Source organism: Pteropus medius, unplaced genomic scaffold (genome assembly GCF_902729225.1).
Source record: "Pteropus medius unplaced genomic scaffold, Ma_sr-lr_union100, whole genome shotgun sequence".
NCBI lineage: Eukaryota > Metazoa > Chordata > Mammalia > Chiroptera > Pteropodidae > Pteropus > Pteropus medius.
Window position 1 is genome coordinate 31,842,108 of NW_024355205.1, and position 18,235 is coordinate 31,860,342.

The 18,235-nt window shown below is 46.2% G+C and overlaps 3 long non-coding RNA genes across 7 annotated transcripts in view; 2 read left to right on the top strand and 1 right to left on the bottom strand.

Annotated features, from left to right (window-relative positions):
• Positions 1 to 5,865: 5,865 nt before the first annotated feature.
• On the bottom strand, positions 5,866 to 8,277 carry LOC120598602 (uncharacterized). Of its 4 annotated transcripts, XR_005651628.1 has the most exons (5): positions 8,224 to 8,277; positions 8,043 to 8,129; positions 7,796 to 7,933; positions 7,042 to 7,183; positions 5,866 to 6,645 (listed from the first exon to the last, which is right to left on the bottom strand). It is a non-coding gene; the product is annotated as an uncharacterized LOC120598602 (long non-coding RNA). The 4 variants fall into 4 exon arrangements; XR_005651627.1 differs by having other exon boundaries at positions 8,061 to 8,247; XR_005651625.1 differs by lacking the exon at positions 8,224 to 8,277 and having other exon boundaries at positions 8,043 to 8,205.
• LOC120598603 (uncharacterized) lies at positions 8,217 to 14,033 on the top strand. Of its 2 annotated transcripts, none has more exons than XR_005651629.1 (2): positions 8,217 to 9,083; positions 12,608 to 14,033. It is a non-coding gene; the product is annotated as an uncharacterized LOC120598603 (long non-coding RNA). The 2 variants fall into 2 exon arrangements; XR_005651630.1 differs by lacking the exon at positions 8,217 to 9,083 and adding an exon at positions 10,352 to 10,837.
• Positions 14,034 to 14,971: 938 nt separating this feature from the next.
• LOC120598604 (uncharacterized) overlaps positions 14,972 to 18,235 on the top strand; it is a 26,657-nt gene continuing 23,393 nt past the window's right edge. Inside the window, exon 1 of the long non-coding RNA XR_005651632.1 lies at positions 14,972 to 15,125. This is a non-coding gene — a long non-coding RNA (uncharacterized LOC120598604). The remainder of the gene's footprint in view (positions 15,126 to 18,235) is intronic.

Sequence of the window (18,235 nt, forward strand, 5' to 3'; positions counted from 1 at the left end):
GAGATATAGCCAAAAAGCCAACAGTTAAATTAAAATGGATTACTAAAAAATGCAAATAATTCAAAAGAAGGCAGAAAAGCGGGAACATAACCAAAAAACAGAGGGGACAAACAGAAAACAAATACTCCAATGATAGGCCTAAATCCAACCGTACCCATAACTACACTAACTATAAATGATCTAAACACATCAATTAAAAAACGGAGGTTTTCAGGTTGGATAAAAAAGAAGACCCGAAAATAAAAAACAAACAAAAAACTGTTAAAATGTAATGACGTAGGTTAAAAAAGGAAAAGATAGAAAGCAAAGGAGGTGATATGTACTTATGAGTTAATTATATTACTTGTTATTATACTCGATATATTTGAAATATTCACAATAATAATAAAAGGAGGTTGGAAAAATAAATTTTCTCCAAAATTTCCCATGATTCCCTTTTGCCTCTGAGATAAAATCATACAAGATCTTAAGATGTCTAGTCCCATCTAGTCTCCTATGTAACTAGACCAGTGAAGGGACCAAGAGCCAAGATCAGGAATCAGGCAGCCAGACTTCAAATTCCACTTCTTACCTATTGAACATGGATGAAGAACTTAACTTCTTTAAACCTCAGAAGGCTTCAGTTGTAAAATAGATATAACATTACCTAACCCTAAGGGTTTTTGTTGAGAAATAAATGTAATATTGTACTAAAGTACCTGGCCTAATGCTTGCCACATAGGAATTGTTCAATAAATATTAACCATTAGGGGCCAGACCGATTTACCTGCTGTTTCAAAGACATACTGTACATTGTCCTATCTCTCTTATCTTACTAACAAACTGCAGATTGCAACCCCTTAATGGGTGGTGAAATTGATTGAGATGATTATGACCAGTACTGAAAAAAATTGGAATCAAATGTTATAGAATAGAATAGAATGGGATGGAATGGAATGGAACTGAATGGAACAGAACAGAACAGAACAGAATTTTTGCAAAAGTAAATCGTGTTTAGTTAAGGTAAGCATTGTTTCAATGTATGGGTATAAAATGCATTTCTTACTGTGGGTTTTCGCCAAAATGAGCTTGAGAAAGATTGGTTTCCGCGAATCCTTTGGCCTGGAATAATGAGCTCTCTGGCCCTCTCTCATGGATTTTCAAAGCCCTTCTTAAGACCTACCTCCTTCAAGAAGTCTTCACATGACCCTCATTGCTATGGGCTGCCACTTCTGCCAGTTCGAACTTGCTCTCACTGAAGGGTAATTTCATCCAGCAGTTCTGAGGACATTGAGTACACCTCTGGCTTTGGGTTCCGGTTTTCCTAGCTACGTTTCTGCTTCGTTTCCGTAGCTCAGCCCCTATTTTGTGCTTTGCCTCTTGTAACAGATTTTATAGAGCTCCCGGGCTCAGCATGGGTTGGGGGGCTGTTCTTGGGGCACTGGTGAGCGTGTGGGGGGCTTCTTCCTGCCCACCTCGTGGTGGTCACGTTAAGGATGGTCCTTGTCTTCCGCCCGTAGAATGAGCCCTGAGATATCCATCCATTCCTTGTTTTCTTTTTGTATCATTCAATACACATTCCAGTCATTCTTGTTATCTGTGAACATGGAATTATCGAATACCGAATAATTGCCCCAGGGGGAAAACAGAGTTAGGTTTCTTCGAGCCTCTAGTCACACTATTTTCGTCAACCTAATATAATCTTATTTATTTGCATTTTCATTTAAAGACATCGTATTTGATAGAGATCATTGATTCATTAACATTAAACTTACATTTGACAAAAATAACACACGCCTGAGGGACAGTCCCCTAACGCGTGTTTTCTCCGTAAGGCCCGTCACAGCCTTCCTGCTCTGAGGGACACTGGACAGCACCTCAGCACTGTGCTTGGGCACTGCTTTCAACCATGAAGTCACCAGGAAAAATAAAGCACAAAAATGTAAAAAATGTGGCACTGAATAGACCGGGAAAAGGACCTCTGTTTACAGTATGAGGACTGAAATGAGAACGTGTGTCACCTGGTTCGGCCTCAGCCGGGAACGTGTACATAGGCAAGTTGCATTTTTCACTGCCCTGAGCATGTCCATGAGTGATTATGAAAGCGCATTGCTTTGGGAATTACAAATAAATTTTAGCCAGTAGAATTTACAAATGTGGAATCTGTGAACGGGGATCCACTGTGTATCGTCTGTTTGCCAAGCACCCAGGGTGAGGGGTTACAGCTAGGCCTAAGCACTGAAGACAGGCGTAGGCCCTGCCCTCCTAGAGCCTAGAGACCAGTGTGGGTGATGAAACACCAGTCAGAAGCAAACGAGAACCTCTATCGTTTCAACCATGGCAAGTGCCATGAGGGAAGTGGCAGGGCTCAGGGAAGAGAGTGAGAGGGATGTGGGTGGTTGGAAAGGACCTCTCGGAAACCGTAGGTGCGAGAAGGAGCCAGCCGCATGACGAGCACCGTGCGAAGAAAGTCTCAGGCTGTGGGCGCAGTGCATGCACAGGCCCCGAGATAGGAAGAAGCCTGGAGTCTCAAGTGTCGAGTTTTCCATCTGTCGGTAAGTCCTTTTGGCCCTATCTTCCTAATATATCCAGAAGTGATCACTTCTCACGGCCTCCCTGTACCACCCTGCCTCACGGAACCCAAAGAGGTTGGCGTGGCGGCAGCACAGAAGGGAAGGAGGAAGGTGGCCTGAGATGTCGCCAGGGGACAGATGACGCAGGACCTGTGAGTCCTGAAGAAGAGTTTGGCTGCAGTCGAAATGCTATGGGAAGCTGTATATGCATAGGCTTTAATAAGAGAGTGCTGAGATGTGATTCAGGTTCTGAGACCAGGTCCTCCTGAGAAGAGGAAGCACCAGAGGGCAGTAAGGGCAGAAGCAGGGGGTCCCCGACCCCCGGACCATGGACTGGTACCAGTCCGTGTCCTCTTAGGAACCGGGCCTCACAGCAAGAGGTGAGTGGCGGGAGAGCCGTTGAAGCGTCATCCTTATTTGTGGCCATTTTTTTTTTTTCAGGCGAGGCAACCCTTGGTTGACCTCACAGATTGCAAAGACCTTGTCAACTCACAATCCCTTACGTTTAATTTTTATTTATTTTTATTTTATTTTTCCCCAGCGTTAGCATCACCGCCTCAGCTCCACCTCAGATCATCAGGCTCTAGGTTCTCATAGGAGCACCGGTCCCTGGTGCCAAAAAGGTTGGGGCCTGCTGGGCAGAAGCGAGTTCTCCTCTGATTTTTCTCGCAATCTGAGCCTGGGGTGCTGGTAATGGAGATGGAAAGAAATAGGTTGATCTGGGAGGTGTTTAGGAGGCAGAATCACAGGACCGCTGATGGCTGAGAGGTGGCCAGAGAGGTGGTCATTGAGCTCTGGGTCCTTGAGCGCTGCCTCTCAGGCTCAGCTTTTCCTGTCGTTTGTCCTGAGCGAACCTGTCTCGTTTCCTCATCCTCATTCTTCCAGGCCTGGCCTTCACTACTCCCTACCTTCTGAGCCCACTTCCTGATGCTTGAGTTTGAACCCCATTTATATTTGTCATCTTTGCCTCTTTCCTGCTCTTGTCCCGTGTTGCTCAGTTCTATAGAAGCTTCTGTGTGTGTCTGATCCCTCCAGGTGAACTGATGCTCTAGCGAGTCCTTTCCTTCTATGTCCTCCATCGCCTCTGACGATGCCCATGTTTGCATCTCCTACCTGGACTCCGAACTCCAACCCCCAAATTCGTGTCTCCAGCTGACCACTCAATGCCTTTGTTGGAACACCCAACAGGCCTCTCGTCCAAGACTGAGCCCCCAACGTGCTCCCCACAAACAGGCCCTCCCCGTAATCTTCTTGGTTGATGACAACTTTATTCTCATTATTCAGGCCTAAAAGCTTGGAGCAATTCTTGATTCCTCTCTCATGCCCAATATTCAGTTCTTTTTTTTTTTTTTTGCAAGTCCTTTGGGCTCTGCCTTCCAAATGCGTCTGGAATCAGACTGCTTCTCGTCATCTCCCTGTCCCAGCCTGCTTCAAGCCACCACTGTCTGTCACTTTGACAATTGCAATAGCCTCAGATAGAGTCTTTCAGATCCTTCTCTTCTCTGAGGTCACGTGGTGCTGCTTCCCCTCTCCCTAACTCCACCCCCACCTGCTGAGTCCTTAGACTCCCCTGCATGTCCTGGTCAGGCTTCTGGACTGCTGTTCCCTTCCCCCACCGATATGCTCAGCTGGCTCATCCTGTGTCTCCTTGAGTCTTCGCTCAAATTCCCCTTCTTAGTGAGGCCTTTCCTGCTCACCTGAATGAAAATCGCAAATAACTCCCGTTCCCTCCCCCTCCCTCACCTTCCTGATCCATTTTTCCCCATTAGCACTGACAACCCTCTACTATTCCATGTATTTTTCATTTATTTTGTGTATTGTCTATCTATTCTTTCTAGAATGTAAACTCCACGAAGGTAAGAGTTTTGGTTCATTTTGTCACTGTGGTGTCCCCAGCTCCTGGACAGCTGTGTGGGCAACCTGAGCAGTTGCACTGGACCTTGTGCTCGGAGGGCCCTATGCTTGGTTTCATGATCTGCTGTCGCTGTTTAAAATCCTTAATGACTGCCAGGCACATCGTAGGCACTCAACGAATAACTTGTTGGATGCTGAATGTGGAGCTGGCAAAGCAGACGCGATATTAATGGTTGCCGATTAATCGACTGACTGGAGGGAGAGCTGATCATTCATTCATTCATTCATTCATTCATTCCCTGCGTCATTCCACAAATATTTATTTGAAGAGACTGGGATTAAGATTTTTGCACATTGATTGTGAGCCCCATTGTATTATACTCACACTCCATAGACTTGTGGTATTTTAAGAATCATGTCATCCTGTGATGTAAGTATGATAGTTCCCATTTTCAGATGAGGAGACTGAAAAGTTAAGTAATCACCTAGTCTTGGGCTGGCGAAGGCCTTAGCGGGCCGTGCCATGCTGCCCCCCAGCCGCGTTACAGGGTGTCCCCGGTACCCTCGGCCTCCTCCTTCAGAGTTGCTCCCCATTCATGGGCTACCCTTCCCAGACTTGGCCTCTGCCCACCTGTGCTCTCTGTCCTTTATGTCTTATTGTGGATTAATCTATGTTTTTGAGTCATCCATAACTGAGGACTGACAGGCAGTGCTCCACAGAGAAGGGCCTCAGGAAGCAAGGCTGGAGGCCCTGGGATGAGGCCCCAAAATCACCCCATGTCGCTCTCACCAAATCTATTTACTCATCAGGCCAGGCCGCAGATGTAGCATGGAAAAATAGTCCCACCTTTCGGCACAGATCTAGAAAGCTCTGAAATCTTAGGGAAATCATTTGAGTAATATCTTTTACAGGAAAGAAGAGAAAATGAAAGTAGCTAATGATAGGATGAGGCAATGGGGGGGCGGGGCTGGTGATTCAGTCAGAGGTTGCCGTCTGCATCCTCTGGCACTTAAAAGCTATGAATGGGGACCAGCCCTGAGTTACAAATTATGCAAAAAAAACCAAACAAACAATGCTATAGGAGCCAGATGAAAAGATGGCAGTTCTAAGTATTTGACGTTGACATTTGTCTTTGTGGTTTCACTTGAAAATGGGGTGTGCCTGTGAGTCTCAGAAATTATTAAACTCTAAGAATTGAAATTACAAATATAAGAAATATATATAAGAATATAATATGTAATATGATAATAAATCATAATGTATATACAACATATATCATATCTATAAAACGAATGCAAGTAATAATAGATATATAACATATGAATATAACATACGAAATAAGAAATAAATATAAGAAATATAAGCATTGAGATTATACTGCGAGCTTGCTTTTTGTAGTCAGACTTATCTTCCCTACTGAATTAGTTGGCGAGTAGAGGAAACTGAACTCAACCCTACTTAGGATAAAGGAGATTTTATTTGTTTGTTTGTTTGTTTATTGCTTCTATCGTTAGAAGAGGCAGATGGGGTGGGCTCAGGGACGGATGAGGTCGGAATCTCTCCACCTCTCCTCTGTCATTGTAGCTTGGCTCTCTTGGGCATCATCGGTTCCTGTCGGGCTGAAGACTATGCTCTCCCGCCAGGAGAATGTCCAGCCTCAGCCCCGGCCTCCATGGCTTGATGCCCAGCGGGGCAGAGGGAGCTTCTCTTTCCCCCAGCAGGGACATGTGAAATCGTAGATGAGCTGGACGGCTATGCTTGATCACGTGCTCCTCCTCAGGTGGGCGGGAGGGAGAGGGTACCGTGACTGGCCATGTCACCACCTCCTCAAGAGGCAAAGCACTGTGACCCAGCCCCCCGACCTACATTGTCTTGGGGAGAAGTAGCTCCCCAAAGGAACGGGGAAAGGAAACAGCTTTCAGCATAATCTTGGCTTCTTTTTCCATATTGTTAACAGGAGGCATTCTGTCTCTGAGACTGACACAATGCACAGTTTTATAAAGGGTGTTTTATAAGCTCTTTCTCTTAGCTGTTTCCAGATTCCAGGTGGTTTGTGTTCCAGGCAAAAGACCTGAGGGAAGAAAAAACCCCCACTCTGAAGATCAACTCATTTCTTATTTTGGGATCAGTTGGTAAAAGGCAGGCTCTGGAGTCAGACAATCCTAAATTTGAATCCTGCGTCTGCTGCGGAGTACAGGGTCTTGGGAACATGGCTTAGCGTCTGTTGGCCTGACTTCCCTCACCTGCAAAGTGAAGATAAAATTGCATCCCTCTTAGTTTTAGGATAAAAATTAGATAATAGGTATTACGAAATAGCACAGAGGGTGGACAGATGTTCTTAAAATCAGGCCCTTTAAAAAATTGCTTTTTATTTTTCAGTTAGAGTTGACATCAATATTGTACTCATTTCAGGTGTGGAGCTTAGTGGTTAGACATATATGTAACTTACAAAGTGATTCTCCGGTAAGTCTGGCACCCACCTGACACCATGCATGTTACAACATTGTTGACTATGTTCCTTATTCAGCGGACGTTCTCTTATTTACCTTTTCCTTCAAGGACCAACTGGGTAATTCTTTACCCCTCCAGGAGCCTTGGAAAAGCAAAATATGACAGCCTACCGTGACATTCTACATACCCTTTTAAAATCAAGTGCCACATTCATTATACAGAAATAGTCCACCCAAGTCTTTTTCTTTTCCATTGGACTGCAGGTACCTTGAGACCCAGGGCCACGTGTTCCCTGTTTGTAAGTCCCCAGTGTCAGATTCAATGCCTGGAACACAAAAGAAATAGAATCAACGTGGAGCTGCTGAATGACTGAATCACTGGCTAGAGATTTTGGGGTTGACTGATTTATCGTCCTTTTAGAAACCACATTGTGCGTTACACACACATGGAGCAAATGTTCAACTATTTTCTGCGCTTGCTTAACCCGGGGTACCTATTTACCTGGACCCCAAAGGAAACGTTTAGGTGAACACATCATCTTACTGGTTAGAGGCAGCATAGGGCAAAGGCGGATTTACACTGCCTGGGTTTGAATCCTTACCCCACAACCTACTGGCCTGTGGGATCTTGAGCAAGTTTCTTGATGTATTCATGCCTCAGTTTCTTCATCTTTAAAATGAGACAGAAGTGATACCAAGCACATAGGGCTACTGGGAGAATTGAGTGTGATCATGTATAAAAATCACTCATTACCTAGTATGTGCCTCACATGATACATCCTCAGGATAAAAGCTACCGCCCCAGTATAACAGACTATGATTTAGACTGTGGGAAGGGGCCTGAACTGGGGCCACAGGGCTCGCTTGGCCGTCGCTGTATTTGTAGAAGTATAGGCTTAGCTGCTGTAACAAAGAGATTCCAAGGCACAATGACTTACCAAGACAGAAGTTGATCTCTTTCCTACGTGACAGTCCAGAGGTCATCTGTCGGTTCAGGCCTGTCGGTTCAGCTCCGTATCCTCAGCATGTGTTTGCCATCTCTGCGCCCAAGGAGACTGTCCAGTTCTTGTCATCTCCTTTCAGCAATGAAAAGGAGTAAGAGACTAAGGATGGGGAAAGGATTATACGTCCAATCCTTTGAGGGCAAAATCAAGATGGGACCCCCATCACTTCTGCTAACGTTACCTAGTCACGTGACCACACCTACTGCAAGGCAGGCTGGGAATGTAGTCTTTAGCCAGATGTCCATGCCGCCTGCTAAAATGTTATACTCTAGAAGGATGGAAGAACAGAAATTGGATGACAACGAGCAGTCTCCCATAGCCACTGAGGATCTCACAAAAAGAAGGGTCAGAGTGAGAGTTACTTTTCAAAAGGGCTCTTTGCCGGATTCCTGCGGGAGCGACGCATTTACAAAGCCAAACTCCTCACGAACCAGAATTTAGGAAATGATTCAGGCTCCCTGGCTGACTCACACATTGAGCATCCTGGAGAGAAAAGTAGCCATACACCCATTTGGGGTTTGGAGCTTAGTTTATAATAATAATAATGACTTTGGCACAGAAAACTTCCTGAGGGTTAATGAATGACTGGCTTGGATTAATAGCCCAAATCACCTCCTGAAGTCTATCAACTCCATCCAGCTTCATATTAATCTACAGGAAATTCTTTGTATACCCAGCTATTACTGCTTCAACTTCACAAAATGAAAATGAATGGATGCTTCATTGGAACTTGGGAAAAAACTCGGTCACCATTGTGTGTGGCCACCAGGCTATCATTATTTTTTTTTTCAGGCACATTTCCTGCATTTTACTTGGTTCTCTTTCTGGCTTCATTTTGCTGCATGGCAGAAACAGCAGCAGCAGCAGCTGGCCTCCTAGGTTAGCTCTAATTTACTTGCTATTTATAGTGCATGCCATAAAGCTCATCACACTTGTGATTCCCTATTTAAATTGTCCCCCGAACTAGACTAAGAGCTCCGTGAGGTGAGAGACACCCAGGAGTCTTCCCGTTTGGCAGAGCCTGGCCACAGCACTGCTCAGTAACTATTTGTTGAATTGAACCAAATAGCGTAGCTGCTGAATTTTGAACAAGCTACCATTGGTCCAGTGGATTCCTCAAAGCAAACCTGGGAATCTCTGCGTTTAGCTGGATTTAAGACCATGTACTTTTCGTTCATCAAAATGTGATGAGGTTCCCAGGAGAATAACTCAAAACAGAAAGGTAAGGATGTAGAAGTAGTTCTAGAAGATAATGTCTAACACCGCCAAACTGTCGACTTGGGAGAGAAGCGTGGGGCGTGCTGAAGTACCTGGGCATTTCCCTGGCCTGCGGGGACTTGCACTGTTTCCCTGGCCTCGGAGTTCTCTGCCAGTAGATGTCATTGATGAAATAAGCTTGTTTCCCCCGGTGAAGTCCCCTGGTTCAGGGAAGCAGAGTTTACGGATGGCTCCAAGTTTCCTCTGCCCTACTATTTAAACGCCTGCCTTCTTGTCTGGCATGTGGCTGGCATCTGTGAGGACTTGCCCAGTGAGAGGCCCAAGGCCTGAACAAGGATCTCACCAGTACCTTTTGTCATTGTGGCTCGGTGAGCAGAGCAGCGCCATGGTATTGGAAGGGCCCTGTCTCGTGGAGCGGCGGTCCCCAACCTTTGTGGCACCAGGGACTGCTGCTCTTATGAGAATCTAGCTCCTAGTGATCTGAGCCGGAGCTGAGGTGGTGATGCTGGTCCTGGGGAGCGGCTGCAGATACAGATGAAGCTTCATTCCTTTGTCCACCGCTCACCTCCTGGTGTGCAGCCCCATGCCTGACAGGCCATGGACCGGTACCGGTCTACTGCCCGGGGGTTGGGGAGCCCTGTTGTGGAGGATGTCTACTAGGACCATCAAAAATCTGGTTTGATTCCACACTGGGACCCCAAGGTGGGCTGCAGATGGCTCCCCTGCCCCCACTCCCAATCCTTTAATGAAAACAAGCAGAGTGAAGTTCCAACTGGAGAAAATTCCTGGCAACAATGAAGGTGTTGGTGGCTTTTAAACCAGGGGTGGGGAGCGAGTTCAAGAAACAGGAACCCTGACATGCTGAGGTGGGAGTGGGACCAAGGGCTCAGAAAATGCCCGTTTCCTTCTGTTGTCCATATAAGAGCTGATAAGGAGATTTTAGAGTTTGGGGGGAAGGCTTGGGAAGGAATGAGGGAGTTTAATCAACTAGAGGGAGCCTTCCAACTTATATTTCCCAGAGTTTGTTACGTGCTTTGTTTGCCTAACGTGTTAGATGTGCCAAAAGCAGAAACGAAACCCCTATAATACTAAGCCCTGGCATGCTGTCATCTTCTGTCTGGCAGTCTTTGGCTTTTATTTTTCTCTCTTCAACCCAGGGCAGGAAATGGAGCTGCGAGCTCTCAGATAATACTGTGGCACCGTGTCTAAGCAGTATGCATCTAATCAGACATGCGGTTTTATATAACATAGATTATTAAAGCTAGGGGAGGTCACAAGTTTTGTATCAAAGGGAGTAGGGTATAAACCTTGAATAGTTCAGTGACAGACAGGCTTTCATGGTAAATTACTGTCTCAGAAGATGATAAAGAAACAGAGACATATTTCTTGCACTGAGAGCTTTAAAAAAGTAAGAGAAGCTTCCCTTACCCCTTCGAGTAATGATGACTCATCGGATTTTGGAATGAGTAACATATGAGCTATTTCTTAATCTCTCTGGGCCTCAGATCCCTCGTGAAGTAAAGCGAGGTAGCTTCCTACCCTACCATTCTAGGGTTTTTTGGGGGGTGCTAGGAATGAAAGAGAAAATCCAGCCTTTTCCACGCGAATGAGGTCTCAAGGAAGGGCTCGACATCCACTGATGATGGGCTCACCTTCAAGTGTCCTTCAGGCGAGGGGCACACTGACTCGGAGCCCTGGGTTGTGGCCCTCCCACTCATGCCCTGTTAACTAGTAGGGCTCACAAGATGGGAGCTTTGCGTAAGTGAGCACATGGGGGCAACAGGGTCATCACTGAGTTTGCTGGGATCCTTTTAACATTACCGGTCCTAGTTGAGTTTTTATTTGCTGCTTCTCAATTTTTCATTGGGTCGTTTGAGGAACGAATACAAGTCGATGATACATTCTCTTTCTCACACTTCTCTTTCTTCTTGCTAATCACACACACACAGACACACACACACACACACACACACACACGCACACACACGCACGCACGTTTACCCATTTTGTCTGTTTCCCAATGATTACATCCTGAACTACTGCAGTCTCAGAAGCAGCATAGCTCGCCAGAAGGAATGTGAGGCTTAGAATCAAAAGGCCAGGGTATGACTTCCACTTTCATTTATTTGCTGGGTGGCTGGAGGCAAATCAGAGCAACACTCTCTGTTGACTCATTTTACTAGTTCCCTATCGCTGCTGTAATATATTATACTACAGACTTGTTGGCTTAAAACAATACACATTTATTCTCCTGTATAGCAGGCCCTTGAATAACATCGTTATGTTCAATGTTGTTCCGTTGTAACGTTGGCGAGCAAAAAAATTGATTCCCAGCCCGGGCCACTACCTGAGTGGGGTCTGCACCTTCTCCTCAGGCGGTGTGGGTTTTCTCCAGGGACTCTGGTATCCTCCCACGTCCCAAAGATGTGCACGTGAGGTGAAACGAGTGTCTCCTTTGCCCCAGTGTGACTGAGCGTGGGTGCTGGTGGCCTGGTGATGGAAGGGTGCTCTGTCCAGGGTGGGTGCTGCCTTGCATGGCCGGGAAAGACTCCCGCCAGCCAAGACCCTGAGATGGGTTTTAATTCATCTTTCTTAAATGTATGTCTAGCTCATATTCATTTCGATGTTTACTATTAGAAGCGTTTCGGGTCCTTATTTAGAAGTTTGGTGACGTTTCTGTGACCCGAAAGATGCCGTAGGAAATTAACTCTTGCTTACGTCGATCAGCCTATGGTAAAATTGGTTTCGTTGTACGTCGTTTCATTTCGGGTTGCAATTTTCAAGAACCTATCGAGAGTTTGAATGCATTTGGGGGCACAGCGGCAAATGCCTTCTTCCTTTTCCTTGGGCGGGAACTTCGCCAGGCAGTCATGATGTTACAGAGGAAGAGAAGACACACAAAAGTCCCTTGTTTTCAAGAGGCAGCGTGGTCATGTGCTTAACAGGCTATTCAGCTGTATTTAATCCCTTTTCCCCCACAAAGTTTTATTTTCCTAGGAAGTGACGAGATGCCCCAACATCCTAGGGGCAGGGGTTGGGGCCACTGCGTGCAGCCATCCTCGCTCTGGCCTCTGGGGGGAGAGTGGCCAGGGCCTAGAGGTGGAGGTGTGGTGGGAAGTCCATGGGAGCAGCCAGGAGGAGGGGGTCACAGGCCCACGGCCTCTTAGGTGGCTCCTGGTAGGAGAGGCCAAGACTTGGGCGTGGCCCGGAGAGGGACTTTCCCAAGGAACGCAACGGGCCCCTGAAGGCCAGTAACGAGATGAGGAATCGTCCCTGAGCTCCTGCTCCGTGCGTCTGTGAATTCACATCGCAGGAGCCTGACACGTTCATTTGTTGAATCACCTGAGTCTGACCGACCCTCGTTTGGCCCCTGTAAGCGAGAAATCTGAGGCCGTGATCCCATGCGGCCTCCGCAGGGCTGGCTCTCCTGGCTTTCCAGGCGATCTGGCAGACGCCCCTCCTTTGACTCCCAGCAACTCGGGGGGCGGATGAGATGTCACAGCAGAGGTCTTCCCCCGCTCTCCACAGGGTCCCAGCCAGGAGAGCTCGAACGACTTCTCAGTGTGGCGCAGCACATGTGGCCAGCCCGAGTCCACGGCTCTGTTCGTGACACGAGGACCAGGAACCTGCCTGCTCCTGACCCTCTCTCTTACGGATTTGTTCATCCTGAAGACAGTTTTTCACGTTCCGCAGAGCCATCCTGTTGAGGTACAGGGTGACCAGCCACTCTAGTTGCCCAGGACTGGGGTGCTGGTTTCCTGGGCTGTGGGATTTTCAGTTCTAAAACTGGGTATGTCCTGGCAAACTGGGACGAGTTGGTCACTGTAGGTGGCGCCTCCCACAAGTACCCACTCACCTGTCCGGAGGGGAGGTGTGGGGAGAGCGGCCGTGTCGGGCCTGCATTGTCCGCTAGCCGCATAGCCCTTGTGTTTAGTCGGGGTTCGGTTGGGGAAACAGAAAGCCCTCTACGTGTTTAAAACAGGGAATATGGTGCAAGGAATTGGCATGAAAACTTAGAGGCCAAACAGGGAACAAGAAACTCAGAGATTAACCAACAGACGCCATGACCACCTGTTGGCTGCAGGGATGAAGGGAGGAGGTAGAGCTACCGGAGCCTGGGGTCATCCCTGGAAACTGAATCCACGAAAGAGATCCAGCCGCTGGCGGAGGCACTGCTGCTGGAGCGCAGGGTGGGGGATGCACTGGTGTCTCCTTACCTCTCGCCCTCTGGTCTCCCGCCTGGAGTTTCTCCTCTCTTTTGGAAGGTCCAGGGAGTGGGGACTGTAAGCAAATGCCGGGCTTATTGGCCAGGCAGGTAGACTTTACCGATGCCTGGGTTTCCTGTTCTGGGGAGATCCAGGACTTCTTCGGGCATCGGCTTCTGTGCTGACGCGTGCATTTGGAATGAATCCCTCGTGACAATCAGCTACTTCGATCGAAGAAGCTCAGTCATCAAACATTTAAGCTGAAAGGCATCTTCAAGATCATCTGCTCAGATGGGGCACAGGAACCTGGACTGCTGGCAGCGTCAGGACCGAAACAGGGTCCGTCTGTGGCTCAGGCTGAGGCAAGTTCCCCACAGCCTGCCTCTTCCCTCAGGACCACTGGCACGGGGGTCTGTGGTCCCCCTGCACAGGCACTGATGGAAAGAGCAAGACCTAGCCCTTCACTAGCGACAGTGGGGACATCAGCGTGAGACTCTGTCTGTAAGAGGCTAATGCCTACAATGGCCAACACTTATTGCAAGAGAAGGAAACCTTTCTCAGGAAAACGGCTGGCTAGATGTTCTGATTCCACCTTTATTCAGTACAATAACAGGACAGGAACACCAAAAAAATTCAGCGCTTTCATTTTATGAAATAGCGGGATGTAGATAAATTAAATTTTTTTCCTTCTATTTTGTTCCCCAATCATATTGTATTGCTTTAATAAACTGTATATATCGAATATGTAATATGTGTTTATTTGACGAGTGTTTTCTGCGTTCCTATGGTTTAGTCATTCCGCAGCGTTTATTGGATGCTTAATCTTGAGCGAGGCGCTGTGCCAGTGGTGAGCGAGGCGGGCTGCTGGCCCTCTCTCCAAGCTTAGCGGTAGTCTGCGTCCCAGGCACTAGGGCGGGCACTTCATCAGCCTCTGTCTCTGCCCCCTCCTCTCCCTCCCTTCCTCGTTTCCCAAACCCCATCACCTTGGGAGACACATGCTGTGCTATGAATAGCGATGGGTGAGATTTATTCCACTCTGGCCAGTATCTGCTCTTGCGGGATCTCCCGCCTCTCTGTAAAGCCCATCTCCGATCATTTATTTATTTATATATCACAGAAGGTGTAACTTTCTTTATTCTAGCTGATTATAACTCTTACTTTGAGCCCCCACTTTCCATGTCATTTTAGGGTTCCCATGGTTTCCCTGGGGTTATATATACCGTCCAGGGAGTTTTAAAGTGCCAAGATATGTGGAGGGGTCTGCCCAGTTCTCGCTGATGACCTTGGTCATTGGTCCACACAGTTTGCCAAGGATCTGTCCCCTACTGGAAGCTCTGTGCAGTCCATCAATTCTGTGCTTCCTGTCCACACTCAGATGCACAGGACCCTGTTACTGCTTCCGCCCCACAGTGGGGGCCAAGGCCCCTTCCCCTGGCAGCATTTCCCCCTCTGGGATTAGGTGCTACCCCGGCAAAGAGGCCCAGGATGCCCCTGCTATCAGATTCGGAAAGGGGGTTTGTCTGGCAGTTGGCCTGGGGTGGGGTGTAGAGCCTTCCTCATTCTCACCTGCCGGCATCTAAGGCCCATCGCTTCCCTTTGGTCCTCTTTCTCCTCCCATTCCGAGGGAACTTTACTTAGACTGGGAGACTCGTTAACCGGGTGTTCTAAATCTATTCTCTATGGATGATTTCGGTCCTTTCCACGTGCCTTGGAATCTCAAAAACTAGAAGATATTCTGTTATCACTTTCTTTTGCCGAGGCAGTGGGCATCGAATGCCTCAACCGCTACCTCTTAAGTTGGGAGGAATGAAGAGAGGGCCGAGAGTACAAGGAAATTGTGGGTAAGACCATTATTTCTCATTTCATTACTATTATCATGCCATCTGATATCTATCGCTATCGCTATCTCTATCTCTATATTATATTAAAATTCTAATTGAAATTAAAATTCTAGAAAGCCTAAACATCGTGTTATAAATGATCTCTGTTGATAGATTATGAATTATTTTTATTTTCTTTTTTATAATTACCCATATTTTAAAATTACACACTTTTTGGTAGATTCTCTCATCCAGACCAGTGTCTTTAAATACCATATGTAATGCGCTAACACAGCTGACTCTCAAACAAGATGGTTTTGATCCGCACGGGTCCACTTATCTGCAGGCTCTTTTTCAATAAACAGGGTAAATGTACTTTCCTTTATAATTTTCTTAATAACATTTCATTTTCTCTACCTTACTTTGTATTAAGAATACAGTATATAACATACAAAATACGTGTTAATCGACTGTGTACGTTATTGGCAAGGCTTCTGGTCAACAACAGGCTGTTAGTAGTTCAGTTTTGGAGGAGTTAAAAGTTAAATGAGGATTTTTGACTGTGCAGGGGTCAGCGCTCCCAACCCCCATGTCGTTCAAAGTGTCTGTAGCCTAAACCCCATCTCTGGGCTCCAATTATAGGTGCGGTGTCTCCACTTGGAAGCCTCCCAGGCATAACCGATTTAAAAGTCTAAAATGGAACTCTGGAATCTACATGCTACTCACTCCTGTCCAAAACATTTTAAAGGGCTCTGTGTCTTTCTTATCTAAGTAAAAGGCACTCCAAATCTTTCAGGTTCGATCTTTTTGAGTAATCCTTGATCTCCCTGCCCCAGACTTCCTATTCAATCCGCTCGTAGCTGAGCTTTTCCCTGCGGAATATGAGTATCCACTCTCCTCCACGTGCACCGTCACCACCCTGCTCCAAGCCAGTGCCCTCTCCCACGTGCATTACCTTACAGATTATTTTCCCCCGCTCTGGGTGTAGTTTTATTCATTGATTCCTAGGGAGCCCAGGTGATTACTAACCAATGTTGAATGAATAATCCCTGAGCTTTCTCACCCTGGGGACACTGGATAGCGTCATGAGAGAATCAGATTTGTTGCAAACCAATGCTTATAATTGTAAATGTCCTTGTGACCTTTCATTTCTGGCTCATATTTAGAAAACCAGTTTGCTTTCTCTGTCCTACTGGATGAAGAATGCCTCTGGTGACCAGTTGCCACGTGGGCCTCATTGGCCCAGCCTCAGCTGCTTGCCTGTCTCTTTGAGGCTGGCCCAAGGCTCCTCAAAATCCATTTCCCATCTGCCATGGAGCCTAAGCTTAGGCAGCTCCAAACACGCTGATGAAAATTTAGTCACTTTTCACATGAAGATATTTATCTTTCTTAAATCTCGTTCTTTCTTGCTCTTCTCGCCTTCCATCTGGGATTATTTTCCTTTTAGATACTGATCTACTGGTTGAATTTCCCCCCCCCACCCTCTCCCCAAATCACCGTCTGTATTGAAGGATATTTTTCATTGGTAGAAGATCTAGGTTTTTCTTTTGGTAAATTAAAGACATCATTATACAATCTTCTGGCCTTCATTGTGGCTTTTGAGAAGTCGGCTGACTGTATCTGTGGCTTCTCTAAAAGAAATCTCTTTATTCTCAGGATGCTTTTTTCTCAATCTCCCTTCCTTCCTCCCTCTCATTTCTGTCTGTCTGTCTGTCTGTCTCTTTGTCTCTCTCTGTCTCTGTCTCTGTCTCTCTCTCGTTCTCTCTCTCTCTCTTCTTTCTTTCTCTTTCTAAAAATAAGGATTTCTTTTTTATTGTCCTGTTTGGGGTTCACTGGTTGCCTTGATTCCATGGATGAGTGTCCTTCATCAGTTCTAGATAATTATCCATCATTTATACTCAAATTTTTCTTTTCTGTGACTTACTGTCTTTCTAACACCTTCTGCTACTTCGATTAAGTGTATATTAGGTTTACTCATTGTATATATTTTTTTCCCTCTCTTCTTTTTAATCTTGATAGTTCCTTCTACTTTAGTTTTGGTACACAAATTTTCTCTTCAGCTGTGTTTAAAGTGTGGTTAAAACCATCTACTGGGTCCTTAATTTTAGCTAATGTGTTTTTCACATCTGGAAGTTAGTTTCTTTCCAGTTCTTTTTTGTATATCAACTGTGATCTTTTTTATAGTTTCTAATTCTTTGTTAAAATTTTCAAACTTGTTATTTCTTTGAACATAGTAGTCAGAATTGTTACAGTTTGTCACTAGTAATCCAAAAATCTGAAATGTTTGTTTCTCTTTTGACTGTTGGTTCTCACTCACAGTGTCATTTTATTTGTATGTCTTCTTGTTTTTGAATGTAGCCCAGTCTATTTATTTCTGCACCTGCCCAGATGCCCATGGCCTATCCACCATTACAAGGTGACGTGCCCTGGTCTTCCTCTCCTGCCTTGGTAACCCTAAATCACATTCAAAGACAGCCCCCCAGCCCTAATCTGCAGAACTGTGTGAAATTACCTCATTTTGCCATCAACATAAGTTGCCTCCTGCCCGTCATCACCACGTCCTCAGACAACCAATGCCATTCTCGCACGTTGTCCGAAAGTGCTCAGGGGCTCTCAGAGGGCCAGAGTGATTCTTCATCTTCTGAGGTTCTTGAAAACTGAGGCCACATCTGTACAAGAGTCATGAGGCAGGATCGGTGGGTGGTGGTGGCAGCGGTGGGCACCTAAGCTGCTTAGGCCAATTTTTAATATAATGCGTGAAAACAACTTCTTCCATTTTCACTTGTAATTCTCTCGCTATATTCCATGGGGACAAATTCTGGTCACAAGGATCAGAGTAGACTGTAAATATAACAGCCTCACCCCTTTTGATGATAGAAAGCAACATTTTTGTTTGTTTGTTTTTTTGTTTTTGTTTTTTTTTTTAGGGATGGCCACACTTGTTGGCCTAACTTTCCCTTCCTTTTAGGTGCTCAACTGAGCTGCTTGGTGCATGCGATTAGCTCTGGGGGGCTTCCCCCACCCTCTGCCACACGTGCTCAGACACTGAAGAACATGGGAGGAGGTGGAGGATTTGAATTGAGGAGAGCCATAGTATTGACTTTATAAATTACCAGAACCTGCTACTCTCT